The sequence below is a fragment of the Cyrtonyx montezumae genome, unplaced genomic scaffold, assembly GCF_038088225.1.
Source record: "Cyrtonyx montezumae isolate F1298 unplaced genomic scaffold, pur_monq_1.0 scaffold_7, whole genome shotgun sequence".
NCBI classification, from domain to species: Eukaryota; Metazoa; Chordata; class Aves; order Galliformes; family Odontophoridae; genus Cyrtonyx; species Cyrtonyx montezumae.
The window spans coordinates 25,930,565-25,951,153 of record NW_027072078.1 but is presented as its reverse complement, the minus strand read 5'-3'; the positions used below and the strand labels follow the sequence as shown (position 1 = coordinate 25,951,153).

General features: G+C 43.9%; 1 protein-coding gene across 1 annotated transcript in view; it reads left to right on the top strand.

The window, feature by feature from the left end:
• Positions 1-20,589, top strand: part of SEMA5B (semaphorin 5B) — a 249,948-nt gene that overhangs the window by 63,729 nt on the left and 165,630 nt on the right. The window contains exons 2-3 of the mRNA XM_065751192.1: positions 4,197-4,411; positions 13,141-13,201. The gene's annotated coding sequence lies outside the window, so the exon portion shown is untranslated. The remainder of the gene's footprint in view (positions 1-4,196; positions 4,412-13,140; positions 13,202-20,589) is intronic.

The window sequence follows — 20,589 nt, the reverse complement described above, 5'->3', positions numbered from 1 at the left end:
CCATGTTTGTGGTGCTGCAGGGGAGACCCTCTGATCTTTCTCCCTGGAGAAGGGAGATGTGGAATGAAGGCAGCCAGCCTTGTCCCTGTAAGTTAACAAAACATATCTTCTCTTTGTTGATGCCTGTGAGAAGAGCAAAGTCAGGGCCCAATGGGTGAAACACAACCGGAGGATTTAGAGATCTATTACTGTGCTTTGATAAGATCCCACCTGTAGTGTTGTGCACCAGCATCATGCTGTCAGATTCAGAAGTCTGTCTCCAAAGGGAGATAACCATGTGTAGAGATACACAACTGAGGATGGATTTAGCCACCTTCCTCTAAAGATGTGCTTAATGGGAGCATGATCATCATAGGGTCATTAAGCGCCAGGGAAAGGACATGGCATGTTGTGCAAGTAGGAACACAAAGAACAACAAATGTCATTTAATAAAGGGCAGGTTCCAGCTGGAAATGAGGCTAAACTGTCAGATGGTTAAGGGTAGACAGAAAGGGAAGTCATTTGCTTAATGAGGTAGTTCTGACAAACTAGGTAGAAATACTTCATTTTCCGAATCCAGCAAGTGTGGCGTTGCATCTTCCCTGTGCAACACTGTGGTTTTCACCAGCGGGGTTCTGTCAGCCTCAACTGTCGTAACCATTAGCTGCATTAATATTCCATGTTGGAATGAAGGCACTACAATAGTATTATTACCTGTGGAGGATCCTTCTTTCATCTCTAGGCGTGACGAAGGAAATTAGTTTTTCTGTGGCTTCACAACAAGAAACAAGAAGTTATGTGCTGTGGTTGTGCTGGAGAAGATTTGAAGGCCACAGGGAGATGTACAGGGGGATTTCCTTGGGGCTGCACGGGACCTGAGCATCTCACCATTCTGTCACATAGCTGGGCACCCAGCTATGGTGTCCCCTCAGAACCCAGCCCCGTATTCCACCCCAGCTGCTGCCTTGGAGCAGAGGTAGCCTGAAGGCAGTTGGTGGTGCAGTGGTTGATCTTAATTAACCACCTCCAGGGCTCTCTGCTGCGAACATGCTCACACTCCCCTGCCTGAAACAGCACTTCATTAGGACCATGGCTGCAAACAGCCCTGTGTCTGCACTGCCACGAAGGCTTTATCAAAAACAGGGCTTCAGGATCAGAGAACGTGGACCAAACGTATTGTCGCGTGAACTTAGGGAGCCATGCTGGTGTCTCCATCAGGGAGTCTAATGTGATGAAGAAAAGCAAATAATAAAATTACTAATCTCTTTGTGCCACAGATATGCAGCTGATGTTCCTTGCTGTATTTTAAATACGCTGACAGGCATGGTGCAACTAATTAATGAGGTTTCCTAGGGATCCCAATTAACAGCTAATGGTCGTCAACCACAACATTGGAAAATAAAGAGAAATATGGGGATTCTGTGCATGGAAATGGCTTGTATTGTCCAGCACAGTTGATGATTGCTTGAGTAACAGAACTCTTGTAAGGATTTGTGCTGCTCAAAAATAAATGCAGTTTCTCCAGGACCTTGATAGTGATCAGGAAGTGAACATAAAACTGTGATCTCATGTAATTTGGAAAGTTAATATACTAATCTGATTGGCAGAGCTTGTTAGGGACCTAGCTGTACACACTGAAAATGAAGAAAAGTCTTAGGGCATGAGTGTGCCAATAACAATGGAAGTGCAGAAGACAGTAGATTCTATTCCATAAATCATCAGAGATGAAAATGGTGGTATACCAAAGCAGAAATAAAGTGATGTTGCTCTTTGTAAGGAAAATAGGTCAGCGTACATAGAAGCATTGGTTGTTACATGCTGCAGTAGATATGTGTTGGAGATCTGGTTGGAAAATTAATTTATTCCCATTAAAACATTGCTTTTAGAGAAGTCTTTCCTTATGCTTTGAGATTTTCTTGGAGAAGAGAATAAGGGAAATTACGAGTTTCCATCTACCAGCAGCTTTCAGATGGAACCCTGGTTTCTGGTCATGCTTTTTTCCCCATTGTAAACACGTGAACACTTGCAGGATCTGTGTGTGCTGGCATGGGCTTGTTCCCTCTACAGCTGAAGTGAATCCCTTTGCCCAATCCATGTTCTCTGTTTCTTGGTTCTGCTGTGTCCCAGACTGTATGGGGTTTATGGTCCCTCCCAGCTGGCTGCTCCTGGTTCCTGCTGTGGCTTTCTGGGTTTCTGCCACCAGTGTTCATCAAGTAATGCGGAGCTCTTCCTGGGCCAAACTGGGAGACCAGGGAGGTTGAATAATCAGCAGGAGGGCAGAGGAAATGACCTGGTGGTTGCTTCTTGCCCTGACATCTCCAAATGCTGTTGTGGGTTTCCATAGCCATGCCCATGGAGCAAGGGTGTATTTGCTGCTGTTGGGGGTCACTAAGATCCAGGTGATGCATCTCTTTGAATTGGAGATACCTTTCAGCTGAGATCTGTAAGATAAATATTAGAGGCTGTGGTTACATCAGGTAGTGTGGAGATTTAAGCTTCAGGCTTTTAGGCTGGGACATTGAGTTACTCCTTAGGTTTCAGATGCTGGGTTGACTCCCTAGAAGAGCTCATTTTTCTCCCTATGTGAAATGGGAGAAGCTTTGTGGGGTGAGAAAAATTCCCAGTGCTGAGCTTTGAGCTTGTTTCCTGCATCTTGACTCCTTTAACTGGATGTCAGTGGCCTTTTTTGGTTAGATACTACAGACTAATTCCTGTCTCTGCTCTGGGACTGTAGCTGAGCTGAGCAGTTCATCACTGAGGGAAAATAAGTCTTTCTTTATAACTGTTTCTCTTCATTTTATCTTGGCTTGTCAGAGCCTGGCAGATTCTCCATCCTTTATGCCACTCCTCAGCAGCTCACTTCACAGAGCGGTCATTAGCTCTGCATAGGGGGTGGCCTGGGGGGACACACTGCTTCCCTAAAGTTCCCTTCACTCTTTCATGGGTTTTCTATCAATTTTATATTCTTTTAGGCTGGAAAAAAAAAAAAAAAAAAAAAAAAGCAGGATTCTGCTCTGAATCTGGTCTTTACTTGGTGTGTTCTTAATACTTGTAATCCCTTCTGGACTGGACTGACCCGAAGTGGTATTGTAATGGTGCCCGATGTTTCTGTTCTGAAAAACATTTATGGTGTTGGCGTTTGTATCTCATTTTGTTAAGTTTACTTGTACTGTTTAAAACAATTTGGGGAGATTTACAATTGCTTGTGTTGTAATACAGCCACAAAGAATTAAGGGAAGGCTTTAAGAGTAATCTCTCTTCTCCTCCAGCCAAAGAAGCGCTGTCATGCTGTCATCTATCAAGTTATGTGGGGTTGGAGTTTGGCTTCTCTCTTGGTGCACTTGATAGGCATATGTAAGTGCCGCATCTCAGTAGTTCACGGAGGAATTTGGCACTTTGATTTTTAAATGCAGTGCCAAACATGCAGAGAGAATGGCATAGCTTAGCTGCAGTGCACCTACGGGAGTGATATTTACAGAAAGAAATGACTGAGAAGAGAAGACTTAGAAATCAATCGCAATTAAAGCTGTAACTGGCTTGATACTGGAGATGGATAGCTGCTAGCTTTTGATATTTGCTAGCTAGGCAGAAACTCAGATAATTGTGTTTTCTGAGAGCAGAGATATGGAGGAAAGATGGCTTTGTGTTTAAGGCTTTATGCTGGGACTCGCAAATCGACTTCCCTTCCTTTCCTGGCTGCCTCACAGGATGTCTCTGTAGTCTTGGGGATGGTTACAAACTTTTTACCATATGTTTATGCTGCGTCTGGTGATCTGAAACCTCATTTTAGTTGCCGTTCATGACATTGTAGCCTACCAAATAATATTTACTCATTAGTCTCCTCCACAAAGTAAACAAACCTTCCTTGGAAAATCTAAACTGAGTCACGTTTACACTGAACAGGGATTCTGTGTCGTAGTCAGTGATGGATGACAAGTGAGGCCTTCAGAGATGATGACTATATCAGACTGGATGCTCAGCCCAGGCTTGGGATCATTTAGGTTGCTCTGAAAAACGCTGGGGGGAGAAAGAAGGGGGAGATGCTGACCATGAGGGGCTGTTTTCATAAGCTGTTAGTCACATTACTCAAGAGAGAGGAAGGACCTGGCAGAAGTAGTGTGAGTCTTCCTCTAAGAGGACTCTATGACACCAGGCAAATTCAGGCACATTTCTTTATTAACAAATGAAAAACTTTTTTTTTTGTTTTTTTTTTTTAGATAAGTCATCCAGAAGCAAGCTTATGAGAAAAATAGAAGGAAGAAGGCCAAGGAGGCATGCCAGAGAAGGGATCCTGCAGAGTCCAAGGGGTTCAGAGAAGGCTGCAGTGGGACTGCCTCTGAGAGGGAGCATTTACATCCTGACAGGTTTACCTTCTGGGACTTTGAGCTTGGATTGCGGCTGGGGCATTGTCCTGGACCTGGCCTCTGGGCTGGTGAGTTAATAGTGGAGTGATACACGTGTCTTGTGCTGAAATGTGATGTTTTCAGGTTGCTCGCTGTGAGGAGTTTTGGTCTCTGATCATTCTGTTTCTCCTGCTCCACTGAGGGCAGGATGTGTCAAGCAGACAAAGCACAAATCTGGGAGCTGGAAGACTTGTCCTGTTTCTGAGGCTGCCACAGCCTATTTGTGATTTTTGACAAGGCAAAGAAGTGCAGACATTAGATGAAGGGGTTTCCAAATGGCTCAGGGCTCTCTTAACTGTGCCGTTATGGGACTTGATGAGACTTTCTCTTCTGAGTTTGTTGGGAGCTGATATCTTGTATTTCAGCCTGTGAAGAAGGTAGGTTTCTGCATTCATTTGGATACAAACAATGTGTGCCTGCTGCAGTGCAGGGAGATGATGCAACTTTTGCAGATGCTGTTTAGTGAGAGGTCCATTGTATCTAACAAGGTGGGTCAAATTCAGGCCCCGGTTATACCAGTTCAAAGTGAGGATAATGCTACTGGTGTGCTTAGCCAGAATTTGTTTTACACCAATACCTACACTTGGCAGTCACTCCATGCGGGTACGTGTGATTGCAGTATGGGCAAGGGAACAGTGAGTGGAAGTCAATTAGTCTGACCTCAGAGTATATCCAACAGTAAGCAACAGCATTGCAAGGGGTTAGCTTTGCAATACTACTTTTCCACTGTAGCATCACAAGAATGTACCACTGTGCCCAATTTGTGCTGTCTGAATCTAGGAAAAGTGCCCACTTAGCAGAATTTGGAACTTCTGTTTGGAACAAAGCAAATGAATTTTTAGTTTCTTTATGGAAAATACTTTTGTTTTCTTTTTTTTTTTCATTGTTAGGATGCATTTATTATTTTATTTTAACAAATAATATTTCCCCCATGGCTCTGTAGAACTATAGACCCAGCAAAGAATTTTCAAGAATAATCAATCTCGTCCTATTATAGTGATTCATTTCCCTTTGGGCAACCTCACAAAGGTGTATGGGTCCACATGAAGTTGTTCCAGGGGAATTGGTCCTGCAGGCAGCTCCCAGCCTGAGTACTTTGACAAAGAAGAGGCATGGAGGAGGCTGCAGAAACGTGTCCTTTTTGGAGGAGGAGTGGTCATTTTCTTTGACTGAAGACTTTTGCACTTACCTCCTGTCTCCCCTTAAACGTTTTTCACATTAATATTCATATTTTCAATGCTAATGAGGGTGATGACTATCTGCTAAAAAGATCCTCTGTCCCTCCAGATTTCTCTTGAAATAGCCAAATACAGAAGTGATGAACTAAAGCTCCCTGTGAGTCTTTGACTCATCCAATCACCCCAATTAAGCAGTGTTAAAGAGAAGTGTGCTGCTTGGTGAGACCACCCAGGGCACTCTGTCTGGCTCCAGAACTTTGGTTGCTTTGTCTCGATGTTGCAGCATGCACATGGTGCAAGAATATGCACCGTCCCCAAGTGCACTTACACAGTGTAACCAAAACAAATGCAGAGGGAGTGTCAGCTAGTAATTCCTAAGCAGCTGCAGGTTTAATGTAGACCTGTTAGGATCAAATTTTCACCTTTAGTATAAATCTAATGAAAATGTGTATTTAGATGCACACTTGTTGAAAATAGAATGTGAACCTGAGAAAATGGTTTCAAAGTAAGCAGAAATGGTTTCAAGCTGAAGGAGGGGAGATTTGGACTGAATGGATGTAAGAAAAAAGTTTTTTTTTTTTTTTTTTTTGCAATAAGGGTGGTGAGGCACTGGGACAGTCTGCCCCCAGAGGTGGTGGGTGCCCTGTCCCTGGAGACATCCAAGGTCAGGCTGGACGTGGACAGGACTGTGAGCACCTGATCGAGCTCAGTGTCCTTGCTCATTGCAGGGAGATTGACCAAATGGCCTTTAAAGATCCCTTCAAGCTTAAATGGCTCTAAGATTCATCAGGAAAATGGCAAGCAATGGGCAGTAGCTCCCAGGAGAGAGCAGTCCACAAGTTGGGGTTCTCCCTTCAGCCAGCTGCACTGCTGACCTGCTATAAATCCTTCCCAGTTTATCCCCTTCACTGTTGTGAAGCAGGAGCAAGGATTGCTTTTAGCTGTTCCACCAGAGCAGGGCCTGAGCTGGGCTAATGGGCACAAGTGGTAGCTGTGGGGAGCAGCAGTGCTGGTTTTGTTCTAGCAAGTATTTTGTACTAGGGGAGGAATGGATCCTTGAAGCATTTAATCAACAATCTCTGGCTATGCATGCCCCTGTTTCTGCATTAAGTGCACTTTGTGATTTAGGGATTTTCTGTGCCTTTCCCTCTTTTGTTTATCTCATGCTCTCATCAACAAGAGCTTTGTATTAGATTGTGATAAGGCTTTTTAGCTATAATTTTATTGGGTATGGTCATAAGGATTTTTTTTTCTTTTTAAATAGTGGCCCCATTTTAACATTCTGAGCTATCTTGACTTTTTTAAAAGGGAAGCAATAATGAATTTCCATATGGACTATACCTTGTAAAAAGATAATCTCCATTTATTCTTTTTTATAAAGTTTTCAGGAGGGAAGGCACTGTCCCAATGCACAGAAGCAATTTTTCTTGTCAATGGATCCTGTGACTCAAATCTAAACCTTTGCTCTCCGAGGAACATTTTTCAAATGTTTACTTACTGCTTGATTCCTGATAGGCAGTCTGGAAAAAAATCAGATGAGGTGTTGCTCCTGAAAGTTATACTGCTTTATATTGTTTGAAAGGCAGAGATTGAGCTGATTTGTCTAGCAGCTTGCCTTTTCTCAGCTGGGGGAAAGACTTCCTTTGTAGCTCAGGCTTCTATCAACAGTCCAGTAAAAGTGCTTTATATACATACATTAAAAAAATACAACATTTATATATAGCCTTTCATCTTGAGGGCTCCAGAGTAGTTGACAAATTTGTCAAATAATTTGTCTTTTCTCAGAAGTTATCTCTAGCTCCAGCACAGAAGCAGAGATAGCTCTGTGCTGGGTAAAACCATTCTTGCTACTAATAACTCATTAAAGTAACCATCAGAGCTGTAATGCACGGATTACAGAATTTTAAACTGAGAACTTTAGAAACTTTTTCCTAATCACGTAAGAGGATTTATGAAACACGAAGCTGCTTTCTTGGTACAGTGAGGCCACAGGGGCACTGGAGCATGAGATGTGCTGAGGAGAGCCTTGTTGTGGGTAACTGGGTAAGAAAAGATAAGTAAGACAACACTGAAGACAAAAACAGAGTCTTGGAGCCATCCTCTTTGGATGGATGCTTGGTGACAAATTCCTGTCCTGCAGCACAGCTGGAACAGATTGTTGTGTGTGGGTGAAAACACACCCATAAGGGATGGGGATGCTCTGCTGCCCATTCAGCGTGCCCCTCAACTTGCTAGTGACCGCAGGACTGCTGTTTCCATCTGAGCTTTATGTATGAGCAACATTTGCCACTCCTGAAAGGGCCCTGCACTGGCAAATCCTGCCTGTGTGCTTTATGCATGCAGTAGGATTCTCTTGGCTTGTGATCCTTCTCATGCAAGGTGCTGGCTACCTCACAAGCAAACACGTTGCAAGGTGACAGAGGGTTTCGTGATGGGACCCATAGTGTAAGCGTGTTAATGTAGTCAAGTGCTCTTTATTGGCTCCAGTGTGTTTCACTGCACCCTTGGCGTGCTCATGCTTCCTGTATGAAACTTGGCTGGAGGAGCTGGAGCTGCAAGACATCATCCCAAATTCCAGCTGGGATGTGTAACTTGGCTACACGGCGCTCTCCCCTCTTTGCCCCCCTCAGCCACTTCCCATGTTAAATAGTTTCTCAGGACTCAAAGGGAAAGGGGGAGATAATTTCCAGGCCAATCACTCTGATAAGTAGGAAAAATGTGTAAATAAATGAGTCACGATTAATAGTATGTCTTTGTCCCTTGACACACTTCTCTGGAAGTTGTGACTTGCTGTGATGGCAGTCCCTGTCCTGCTGTCAGGAATTGGGATGTAGAGAGTGAACACTGGGGGTGGGATTTGTTTAACACATATTTTCATACTGGAGAAAAAAGAAAAAAAGTGTGATTTATTTTCTTTTGCTGCAGCCTGCTCACAATTTTCAGTTTACATTAATAGCTGTGGGAAGAACAGCTCTTAATGCCATATACTTCGGCTATTAACACTGTGTCTGGTTTGACAGTACATCCCTCTTAAATTTTTTTTATTCCCTTGTGATCATAAAATATGTATCAGCCTTCCTTTGTAATCTCCTTCAGCATGTCCAGCTAACTAATGTGCATCTCTTTCCCTTTAGAATATGATTTTTCTAACGTCGTATACTTAGCAAGAAGAAGCAAACTGACTTCTTGAATTTTATTTTATTTTTAATCAGAAGCTTGTTTGAATTCGTATTTGATGGAGTTGTTTCTCCAGGAGCCCCTTAGCAGCTTCCTCCCCAAAATGTTTGCCTCATTGATATTTTAATTGCTGTAATAATCAGCATTCCGAATGAGAGGTCTTTCCCCTAGCTCGGTAAATCCATGCTGGCTGGGCAAAGCATGTCTGTGATTTATGTGCAGATAAACAGCTTTGGATTCCATCCAATCACTTCATCAGTTTTAATTCGGCTTCCTAATCAGTAGCAAACAGGAGGGCTGTTTTTTTTTTTTTTTTTGCTTTGTTTTGCTCTGAGCAGGGTGGGGGTGCTAACGGAGGGCTTGGCACCTTCCCCAGAACGGCACCGATCCTCCCTGTTTCTCATCATGTCAGTGTCAAAGTCAGCGCTAACTTTCTGAAGGAGTGCATGAGAAGGGACGGGATGCCAAGACCTGCCTTTAGGCTCTTGGTGGTATCTAAGGAACCGTGCAGATATGCAGTCTGAAAAACAAGCCTGCACTTATCTCATGCTTTATAAAGGACATCCCTCGGATGCCTGAGAGACGCGGAAAGCCTCGGATGGAAGCAGATTTTATTTCTTGGCCGTGTTCAGGAGCTGACACCTTCAAAACTGGTTTCACAGCAATCCTGCTGCTGTTCCTCAGAAGACCTGGTGACTTTGGTGGTGATGGGAGGTATCAGGTGCCTGCAGGCACCTGGAGATGAGGACTGTTCTCTTGCATCCCTGCTGCTTTGAGTCCCTCTGGGCAGGCTGCAGCATCCAGGTCCCTGTGTGAGCTGCTGACCCAGTGCAGTAGGGTGGGATGGGGCACAGCGTGCTCATCGCTGCCCTTTTCTTCTTCCTTCCTGCCCTGTGGCTCTGTGGGATGGATGCTGAACGCTCAGTGATGGAGCACTGAGGCTGTGGGGACAAATGCTGCACTTGCAGCTCTTCAAAAGGACTGCTCCTCCTGCAGCTCCCCCAGTGTGGCCCACTGCCACCTTTGCAGCTCCAGCCTACATGCTGCTGTGATGTATAGACTATGTGCACAGCGCTGTAGAGGGCAGCTTGATCTGGCTGCCCCAAATTGAGGCTCCTCTAACTCTGGGCCAGAGTTCCTGACCCTATTTTTGTTTATCCTGAGCCAAGCAAATACTTACTAATGGTTAAAACTCTGCACCATTTACATTGTTATCTGTTGGTGCCATGTGTCCAGAGGTGAAGTATTCCCTGATTCATAAGCAGCCTCTGCAGGATTACAGAGAGTAACCCCATTTTGGTCACTAGATCTAGGGCAAGCAATACCATCTGTAATAATAAAGCTTACCTAAAGAGCTTAGCACAGTTTGCCTAGTAAACCAGAGCTACGGTCCCTGAGCTCTGTTGGCTCTCATGGCTGCCTTCCATCTCCACAGGCAGTCATGCCATGCTGCTTCCCTTACTATGGGAGGCAGCAGGACATGTCAGCAGCTGCTCTTCTGAGCCCATTTCTTCCTGCTCCATAGCAGTCCTTGCTTGTAAGCAAGCAGCAAGCCCGGGAAAGCTGTGCCAGGCTCCATTTTTCACTATTACTAAGAACATAAGGAAAATCCCAACACGAGCTGCTAAATTCAAATTTTCTTGGCTCAGCTTTAATTCCTTGCACACACCCATAGCTGTAGGGGTTTAAAATAGAATTTTGAATCATCATGAAATTCAGAGAATTAGGCTGGGCTGGAGGGAAGGGCAGCAGGCTGGGTTTGGGGCAGTGTGGGATCAGTTTGCAGATGTGTGTGTCCCGAGGGACCTTGGGCGATGTGTTTTCATCCATCCGCCGGAGTAGTGGATTCCTTTAATTTGCAAAAGGGCCTTAACGACTCCCTGCCTTGGGCTTGAATCGTTACCAGAGGGAAGAGATGCAGCTCCTGGGGTGGCTCTGGTGCAGCACCAGTCTGATGATTGAAGGTTTGTAGGGAAGGGCAGCAAGCACTTTGCCCTCTTCCTCTGCAGGATCTTATCTTGTTCTCCTTCTCTTACCCTACTTCTTCTCAATGTCATCACTGCAGAGAGACTTTTAGAACTGAGATTTCCCTGGTTTTGACTGAATGCAGTTGGCAGGTCTGATTCTTTTAACCAGAGCAGGAGCTGTGAGCACCCCATTAAAATTAATGCGGGAGGAACTTCCAGAGTGCTAAAGGATGAAGACGATCCCATCTGTCTATCTGCTGCTGTAATGGAGAGATAGGAATGGCTTCGTGTTGTAACTTGAGAGGTAACCTGACAAGTAATTTGAGGAGAATGCTCAGTTTCTTGCAGATCAAAGGATGAGTTTAGGGAACCCTCTGTTCTCTGGCCAGAAAGGAGCTGTTATGTGGTAGTGTTTTGTGGTTTGCAGACCAGAAGTTCTGTGGGCGACCAAACTTAAATTGCTGCTGTCGGGCAGTTTGCTCTTTAGAAGACACCACAGGTCCCAGAAGTCCAAGCTCACAGATGCATCTTATTTTTCTGCAACCTGATATTATGGGCTCTGAACTGCCACCTGGGCTCTGAACTTGCCACCTGTAAAAGTGTTTCCACTGCTGTCATTTTAAATAGCAAGAGAAAACTGGTAATAAAGGCTGAGTCCTTTTGCTAAGTAATCTGTCATCCTAAGGCATCCTACAGGTTTCCCATCTTCAGGGTTCAGCCCTGGCAGAAGCTATGGGAACTTTCTCATCCTCAGCCACCTCCTGGGATTGCTTCTACAGGAGAAAACTGGTAGGAGAAGGAAGGAAATGTGAGGGTGCATACCTGTGTCACAGCCCTAGAACACTGCAGGAAGGTGCTGTGGGAGCATTTTCTCAATTAGGGAAAGGTGATAAATGAGGCTTTGTGTAGAAAACAATTGCTGCAGCCTTCCCAATGAACCAGGCGAGAGGATCCTCTGTTACTGCAGTTTGCTTTTTTCAGATGATGCTACAATTGTTGTGTCTTTTCCTTTTTCCCTTCTGCAAGGCTCATGCTAGTAAGAACCCATTGCTTAGATGAGCTTTAGCAAAGTGGTGATGTGCCTGCCCATGGCCTGTCCATGAGCATGGCACCTTAACCCCAGGAGCCCCCTGGCATGATGCAGTGTTCTGGCAGATCACATCTCAGCGTCCACAGGAAAACCCTTTTATATTTTTGGTGCCTCCATTCCTTGTCTGTGCAGTAGAGCTAACAGCATGCACTCCTTCTCAGGAGCACGGTGTGGATAAACCCATCTGGTTCATGAATGCTCAGACATTGCTCTGATGGAAGCCATGTAAATAACGAGATAAATGATTTCGGTGAGATTGGCTGTCGAGCATAATAGGTAGCAGGGTCAGAGTCTGTTCGCAGTGAATCATTTCTTACTGGCTGAGTGGGATTTGTGCTCACAAACCATTGTGCAGAAGCGTCCTCTGATTTTTGCTGTCTCTGTCTTTTCCCTGCCTACACGTTCAGCTCCTTGATCTCTTGCCTGGTAGTTCCAGGGAGCAGAGACAGCCAAGGACTGCATGGAGCTTAGCACCAAGAGCTCAGCCACGGGGTAAGCATTGGGTGCTGCAAGAGTGAAAAGAGAACTTATTAGGGTGGAATTGAGGGTTTTGGACAGGGCAGGTAGGTGAATATAAAGAAAACAGCCTTTGAGATGCGTCTTGAATAGATTTGTTCATTTTGTGTTTTGCTATGGTGTTAAAGAGTGGGGCTGTTGCTCACAGCTGACTGTCTGCCCTGTGGGGCTTGCTGTGGGTAAATGGTGTGGGCTTCAGCTGGCTGCAGCACCTGAGCTGACTTGTATGGTTTAAACAGGACTTGATTAATCTGCATCTGATTTTGCTGGGGAATAGTTCTGCTGACAGAATAGAGCATGCAGTAAACTCAGGTAGAGATTAGTGAAGAGGCAGGGAGATGGCTGGTGCAGGTGGGTGGTCATCTCCCCACTCAAAACCCTGTGGTGGGAAAGAGGGTGCGTGTTCACAGCCTGCCTTTCTTACTGGTGCAAATATCTTGCCTGGAAGCTGGGATGGGAGCGGTTCCTCATCTCTCCCATGAGGATGAAGTGGTCAGGAGTGCGCAGACGAGGTTTCACAATTTGTAAGTTAAAATGAGTGTGTTAAAATATTTATTGTTTCCACAAACATTTGCTGCTAGCAAATCTGTGGGCTGGAATCTTTGCAGAAAGGAAATGTGAAGACAAAGAATTGCAGATGAAGCAAGTTTTAAAGTAGACTTCAGATGAGCATAAAGAACAATTTTTACACTACTTTGTGATTAAATTTAAATATGTTACACTTTGTTTCCAAAATAATGTCAAATTTTGATCTTAAATTGTCTCCTCCATCAGATAGAAGATACAGTTAGAAATAACCACTGATGGCTCTTTTCCTGATGTTTCCACAGGTTACTAAGGATTTTCCCTGGTGCTTGACTTCAGATATGACACTTCAGTAATGCAGAGGCTGTAAGTTGATAATATAATGCTTGCAATCCTTCTTTAACTAATGTGTTCACACTCTTTCTAGATTTTTGTTAGGCTTTGCTAGACTCTACCTTGCAATGAGCTTGTGAGAAAATGAATAGAAGATGACATGGTTCTAAAATAGGGAGTGTCATTTTAGACACTTCGCTTTATCGGGTTAATGGCTTGTTTAAGAGCTGCTATAATGGTGGTTTAATCTGCAGGAAGAAAGCCCAAGACATCTGTCAGTATTGCTGGAAATGCCACAAGTAGGCAAAAATAAAAAGACCTCATTAGAGTAGATGAGCAGTGAATGAAATGCAATGATACATTACCAAAAGCTGGCATGGAGTTGGTTCCCAGGCACAGAACAAAGGCCAAGAACCTTATTTTGCTTGTGATAGCACTAATTAAAAAGGTCTACAAGAAGCTGAATGATTAAAACAGAGGGGCTGCTGCCCTAGTTGGCCTTTGGTCAGTTGGTGTCAGAGTTGGGTATCTGACGGGTCTTACCACAGAGGGAAGCTTTTGTGCAATTCTGGGGCTGAACTCCTGGATGATTGAAAAAGATTTCATTTTCTTCCTCAACTGTTTCCATCTGGTCTTTAGGTGAATTAGTGAGCTGTTGATTTTGGTAGCACTTCCCTGAATCCTGCATTGTTTTTCCTCATCAGTCCTCTCAGATCTGCTCAATCTCCTTTTAATTCAGTCAGCTACTCAACATCCAAACCATTTGTAATAGAGTGCTAATTTTTCCTTTTATTTCAATTGTACTCAATGGCTTTCGGCAGGTGTTATCATATAACTCAATCACCAGCCATTGGAATTTGTAATTTAATCAATAGAGGAGGCCATTTTTCTCAAGTAGATCAAAAGAGAAAGCCCAAGGAAAATTCATGCTAAAAGGAGAGTGAATAATAAAACAAAGTGATAGGAACTGTGGTTTGAACTTAATAGCTGCATGTCTGTATCTGCCTGTCAAGTAGCAAAGGGAAAGAAATACCACAGTTTTAGAATAATTGAAAGTAATGATAGCACCTGTGCACTTGGATTGTGAAACCTAGAGGGGAAGTCACTCTTGTGACTTAAGTTGGTAAGACAAGGACTTTGAACCAATCCCACTGGGCTGAGTGGTGTTAGCAACTCAGTGCATGAGCAATAGCATTTACACTACGAGTTTGGTTTCAAGAGAGACACTGGGAGATGAAACTGTTATTCCAGATCCTCCAGCCTTTCTGGTCTTCTCTCTGTGGCATTGTGATGGCTATAAACAATGGCAGAGGAATATGTAGCCGTGGCAGCAAGTCACTCTTTATGTCATCCCTGAATGGTCCAGGGCTTTGAAGCATGGGGATCTGCCTGGGCACAGTGAAAACTGGCTGTGGCCAGCTTACCTACTCTGCGACCTCCCTCTGTCTTTGCTTCCAGTGTTTCTGCTACCCTGCAGGAGGGGTGGCACTGGCAGGATAAATGAATGGCTTCTCAATACCAGTACGGAGAAATCTCTTGATTTCATGTACTGGCCCATTTAAGAAGTGCAGTTCCCAGTAGAGCATCTCTGCCTGTTTTGCTGCTTATCCTAAACGTTGTCCCAAGGTTGAAGGGCTTATTTTTCTCTCAGCCTCTGGAATGGAAGAATGCCTTTTTCAAATTGAGCTTTGAGCATTGTCCTGCCAGAGAAGCACCTGTGCTGGGTCACAGCTGGAAGTTTGTCCTTGGCTCTCTTGACTTCAGAGGGAGATTGCCTGGACAGATCTCAAACTTCAGATCTCTGAAGAGTCACCCTTCGCTTTGCTGGTAAATGGCTGCTCAGTGTTGTAGTCTCAGCTTGGCAAGATCCACAAGAACTGAAGATGGGAAGTATAAAAATTATTCACCCAGAAAATGCTTAAAATTACAATGAATCATTTGGCCCCTAAGGGAAATCAAATGCTGAAAGGATCATGAGCAAATCAAAACTCCACTGCCAACACTGTAGCCATGTTTACTGCAGAGGAAATGTTGAGTTGGCCATTGGGACATGTATCTTCAATTTCTAATTGAAGCAGGCACACTAGTAAAGAAAGGCTTCAGGATGCAAAAATTGGGTGAATTTTTAACGTACAGTGTGTGGCATTGTCTCAAAGATTTTAGTACTTTCCTTGAGTGCCATTCTAGATTGAATAAACGCAGACAGTCTTCAGGTGCTTCTTTTCAGAACAGAAATGAATGGCACAGTTGCTAAACTTTTCCTGTGGGAAGCATTTAATTTCATAAGACAATAAAGCAATCAACTGATGAACTGTAAGGTGAATCATCTTTAAAATGACCACCAAACACTCTATAGCGGAAGCAATCACTTAATTGCAGTAAGAAACTCATCTCAGGTTTTGTGAAACGTGGGACCTCATGACTTGAAGAATTTGTGGATAAATGTGGTGACAAAATGGCTTGGTTCTCATTTCTAATCAGTTCTGCCTTGATGCAGCCTGCTGAACTCAAGTTCCACTCCTGTTCTACACAGTTGTACCAGAAGGGGAAGTTTTGGACAAGAGAAGTGTGAAGCATGCCAATCACACAGCTACAGAATCTGTGAGACTGCAACTGGCCAACTGGAAGCTGTCATTGGAAACTGCCTTAGTAGCCTGGCATTGACTAATATGAGCTATGTTGTCAACTATGAGCTGTACTGTCAACTACATTAGTACATCCTTTTTCATGAACTTATATGTAAGGCTATTCTCCGATCTCTCAGCAGCGCCAAAAGATTACCAAACATGCAGCATACGATTGCTTATGATACCTGGTTCCTTCTGGTGCACGCCAAACAATGTCATCAAAGTCAGTGCAGTTCTGCCTGCTGTGTTTGGCCAAATATGAGAGCAGAGTTTCTCCCTTTGTGTAGCTTAATGTGCTGTGTTTGAAGACTGACTTCTTAGAGCAACCAGGCTTTGGCTGGCCAAAGCAGTCAGTGTTTGCCTATCAAGGCAGCCTGGGAAACCCAACTGTAAGAACTGAAAAGCTTCTGATGAGGACCGGGGATGAAAGCTTTTTTTAGGGTTGATTTGGCACTCAAGAGCTCAGTGCTTTGCTGAATTAAGTGATGGCACATGCAGACTTGCCCCTCTGTCCTTCCCACAATCACTTCCCCTTTTCACCTTTAAAAAGAGTGGTATTTTGCACGAATCCTTCCTGCAGAGCAGAATAACTGTGAAGTGAGAATAATGCACACATACACCATTTCAAAAAATATTTACGTATGTTGTCAATTTTTTCTTAACTCCAAATATTCTTTCCTTTTAAACCGTTGAAACATTTCAAAATCCTTGGCTTTTTTTTTTTTTAATGTTCTCCTGGTACCAAACCACCCATGCAGTAATTATTCTATGCAGATTGGGAATTTGGAGGGGAGATAAAAAAAAAAAAGAAAAAGATTGTGGCTCTGAGCTCAGCTCTTATAGGACATCAAGTTTCATTTCCACTGGTTTTGAATTCAACAGGCTGCAGAAGGATGGGGTGTCATTTAGCTATTAAAGATTTTTGTTTTCCCGATCATTGTGAAGTAGCATCATTAACACAGGCAAATTACCATGCTTCACTGTGCTGTGTCCATGGTACATTAGGGGCCCATTCCTGTTCGAAAAGCAGGGTCTATTCTTCTGTAAAATGAGGGGCCCATTGGCAGCTCTTTGGCAAGTTAGACAGAGGGACTATTTAGTGAGGAGGAGAGTTGTCTAATAAGGGGGAAGAAATTGAACGTGACAAGTGCAGGGAGAGATAGTAGAAGGCTGATTTATAAATCACAGCCTAATTGGGCCAGAACTTTTATCAGTTTTCACAGAGATGAAGAAGAAGAGGGCTGCAGTTTTGAGGGAAATGAGTACTGTGATTTTTCCAAAGTGCATTTTTAGAAAAGTCAAGCACTCCATTTCATTTCTCTTACGTACAGCGAGTGCTGTGCTTTCAGACTAATGGAAACTGGTTTACATTGCTTAATTTTCTTCCTCGAAAGACTGTATTGGTTTTTGGTGCAGGAATTGAGCTTCTGCTTGAATATATCTGGGTTTTTCAAATGGGTTTTAGTTTAATAAGATGAAACCAATTAACCAGAAAAGTCACTGCCAACGGATTTTACAAGTACATAAAAATATATTGCTTTTTCTTGAAATATTTCATCACCCTCAGAAATGTTGCCTTTTCTTTCCTCTGCCACTGGTGGCAAGCACTGCAATGAATTTATCCCCTCGTGCCTTTTTCTGTATGCATGCAGGGGCTGCGTGCATATGCATGCACATCTTATTTCAGTCTCGCTTTTCCCTGGTGCTGCTTAGAGAGGTTTGCTTGTGGTCTGAGGAAAACCAGAGCTTGCAAGCTATGAAAAGGTGTTCCTGAAAAGTTGCTTGAAGTGGCACAGGCCCAAGGGCTAGTGAGAAATGTCTCAAAAGCAGGTTAATGCAGTTGCTGGAATGTATGGAGCAGCAGGGGTATTGAGGAAGGCAGTAGGGCCTGAGTGCTGACGCACTGCTGTAGGAATCCTCTCCTGCAACCCCTCATAGTGGTGGCTTTGATTCGGGAGCAAGAGTGGGGATGGGGCAAGCTGTCCTGAAGCTGTGTGGATGTCTGTGGAAATGAGGTTGGGTCTCTGCCTGCCTTTCTCTGAATAGTATTGCTCATTTAATTACTTCTAAGAACGTTTACCTCCATCCTTAGTAATTAAATCGGAGGGAATTTTGTGTGAGGCACCTCCAGCCTCCTCTACCACTACATTTCCATTGACTCTGCCTTGGGAGCACCAGGGACACAAGACATGGGCGCATGCTGAGAAATGATGGGATTTCTCTTTCCATTACTTCAGCCTTCTCTGTTCCCTTGTAGCCTTGCCCTCTGCTTAAATTGCAGAGGATATTAACTTTTGAGAACATGTGGGGTGTATCCCGGGCAGGCACTGCCTAGGATGACATGGTTTTCCCTGCTTCTATCAGGTCTGTGTTAATTGAGGGATGAAGATTCTGCTTTGGTCCTTGTAAAGTAAACTTGGCTGGATTCCTTTAGTGATGACTAAAACATGGTACTTCAGGGTTAAAAAAGGGTGTATGTCCAAGTACGTGGTATATTACACAGAATTAGCTCCTACAAACAGGCATCTCAGTTCACACAAGCTTTGGCCAATCCTCCTAAAAACATCTGCATCAATTGAAAGAATAACAAATGCTGATTCTCAGTAATACAGTTGGTTTTAATTCTTCTCTTCTGCAATCAGTGGGTGTGCCCTCCAGGGCAGTGCCCTCTTTGCTTCCCTGCTTCCATTTAGTGGTGCTTCTCACATTTTAAAAATAAGTGTAGGCATTTTACTGGCAGGCTGACATCGTTGTCAGTGCTCTGTATGTTCACCATGTAACCTATGATCAAGTTGAAGGAAGTGATGAAATGGATGACTTTAAAGGAGAGAACCGTTCCAATGGGGTGTGAGCTTCAATGCAAACCATACAGTTGCTTCAGGTCCTGCTGGATAGGTGGAAATATCTCCATTGGCCAAGCTGGGAATTATGCTTCCCTTTCCAAAGTCCCAGCAGCCTTACGCCTCCTTCCAGTAGCTGTTCTTTGTGTAGTGTCAGCTGGTTTGCACCCAAGCTCTTCCGACACTTATTTAATTCTCACCTTTTTGACTTTTGCTGGATTCCTAGGCTGTCCTTCATATTAAAATGACCTTGTTCTTTTATTTAAACCTCCCCCCATTCAAACAAGTGGTACCAACACCAAACAACTGCTTTGTGGTCTCCAGTTTTGTCTTGCATTTGTTTTAAAGCTTCCCAGGAACCCTTGGCTACTTTGCGCAAACTGTTAACTTGAGGGCAATAATTTTGTCTGGGTTTTGTCACAGAAATTCAATTAAGGAGGATTATGAACACAGTTGTAGGCCTGTTTCATTTACAGTTGCAAATGAAACCCAGGCCACACACTGATCGTTTATATAGGAAAGGAGAGATGCTGTGTAGCTGTGAGAGGCTGAAGCCAGAGTTACCTGCACGTTCCATTGTGTGGCTTCGCTTATTGCAGAGCAGAGGGGAGGGAGATTACAGAATGAATAAAGAAGTGATGGAGAGGTAAGGAAGAAATCAGCAAGGGGAAAACTACCCCCACTGCGGTTCCCTAGGAGGCACACTTCCCATCTGCACATAATAAACTCCACGGGGAATTTCTTCCTCCTTAGAAATCCTATTCCGAAGGGTAAGAGGGAGTGCTCCTTTATTTATTTATTTATGTCTCACAAAGAGCAATATTCTGTTCTCCTGGCCTTGATTTGGCTCCAAGTCTCAGAGCCACAAGGGACAAGGCATGCGGTGTCTCTTTTTTTTTTATTTTATTATTTCTGGACCACATGAGCCAACTTTTTTTTTTTTTTTTTCCTCTCTCTCTTTTTGGGTTTTTCTGGAGGCAGCCACATTCCTCAGGTATGGGAGAGGAGAGGAGGGGTGGGAGCAGAAGGCATTTACCAAACTGGAGCAAAATGAAAGCATGGCCCTTAGTCGAAGCAGTACATTTGCAGTTAATGAAAAAAGGAGGGATTTTGTTTGTTTTGTGGGACACCTTTTTTGTTATTAAGGGCAAAACAAAGGCACGACTTCTCTTGATTCTCTCTAATGAAATGTCTGTGTTTGTAAAGAACTAATATATCTGAGCTCTGCTTTGCAGCAAGAAACTTGGGAATTACTTTGCATTGTTCCAGAGATAGGTAAAGGGCATGAAGTCATCTCCTCATCCTTATACAGCATCGTCCCACGCCTCTGGGCTCTGTCCTCCAGCCTTTTGGCAGGGAAACCCCTACTGGTCTCCCTGGGGAGCTGCATGCCTGGAGATGCTGCCGATAGACCCAGCTCTCATCTCCTAAGTTTTGTTCATAAGGAGTTCTCACCGTTTTGCAGACTGGGACAAGAACAGGAGCAGCCTCAGTCACAGTTCCCTGCCCTATGTATCCGAGCAATTCTCTGCTAGAGAGGCTGGAGTGTCTGCCAAGCATCCACGCATTGCCTTTGATTAAAGCTCTCCTCAAGCACACTCAATTTTAACAACTCCTTTTCCTCTTCTTTCTTGCTTTCTTCCTGATCCTGCAATTCCAGGAAGGGTTTTACTGTCCTTATTGGGGTTTCAACTATGTGCCCAAGAGGCTTACTGGATTCTTTGCCAGATCAGGGAAAATAAGCTCTTTTGTTTCTAGCTTTAGATCAGATACTGTTTCCATATGCCTCTCTGTATACAAGCTTGACACTGCTGAAGCCTGAAACAGAAGCAGACAACTTATTAGCTTTCAAAATCTCCAGCAAAATTTGCTGGAAGTGATGCAGTGAAGAGTGAATAATATCTGCCTTTGTTCCACAACCAGGGTAGTTCATCTCATGACGAGGGCTTGTGCA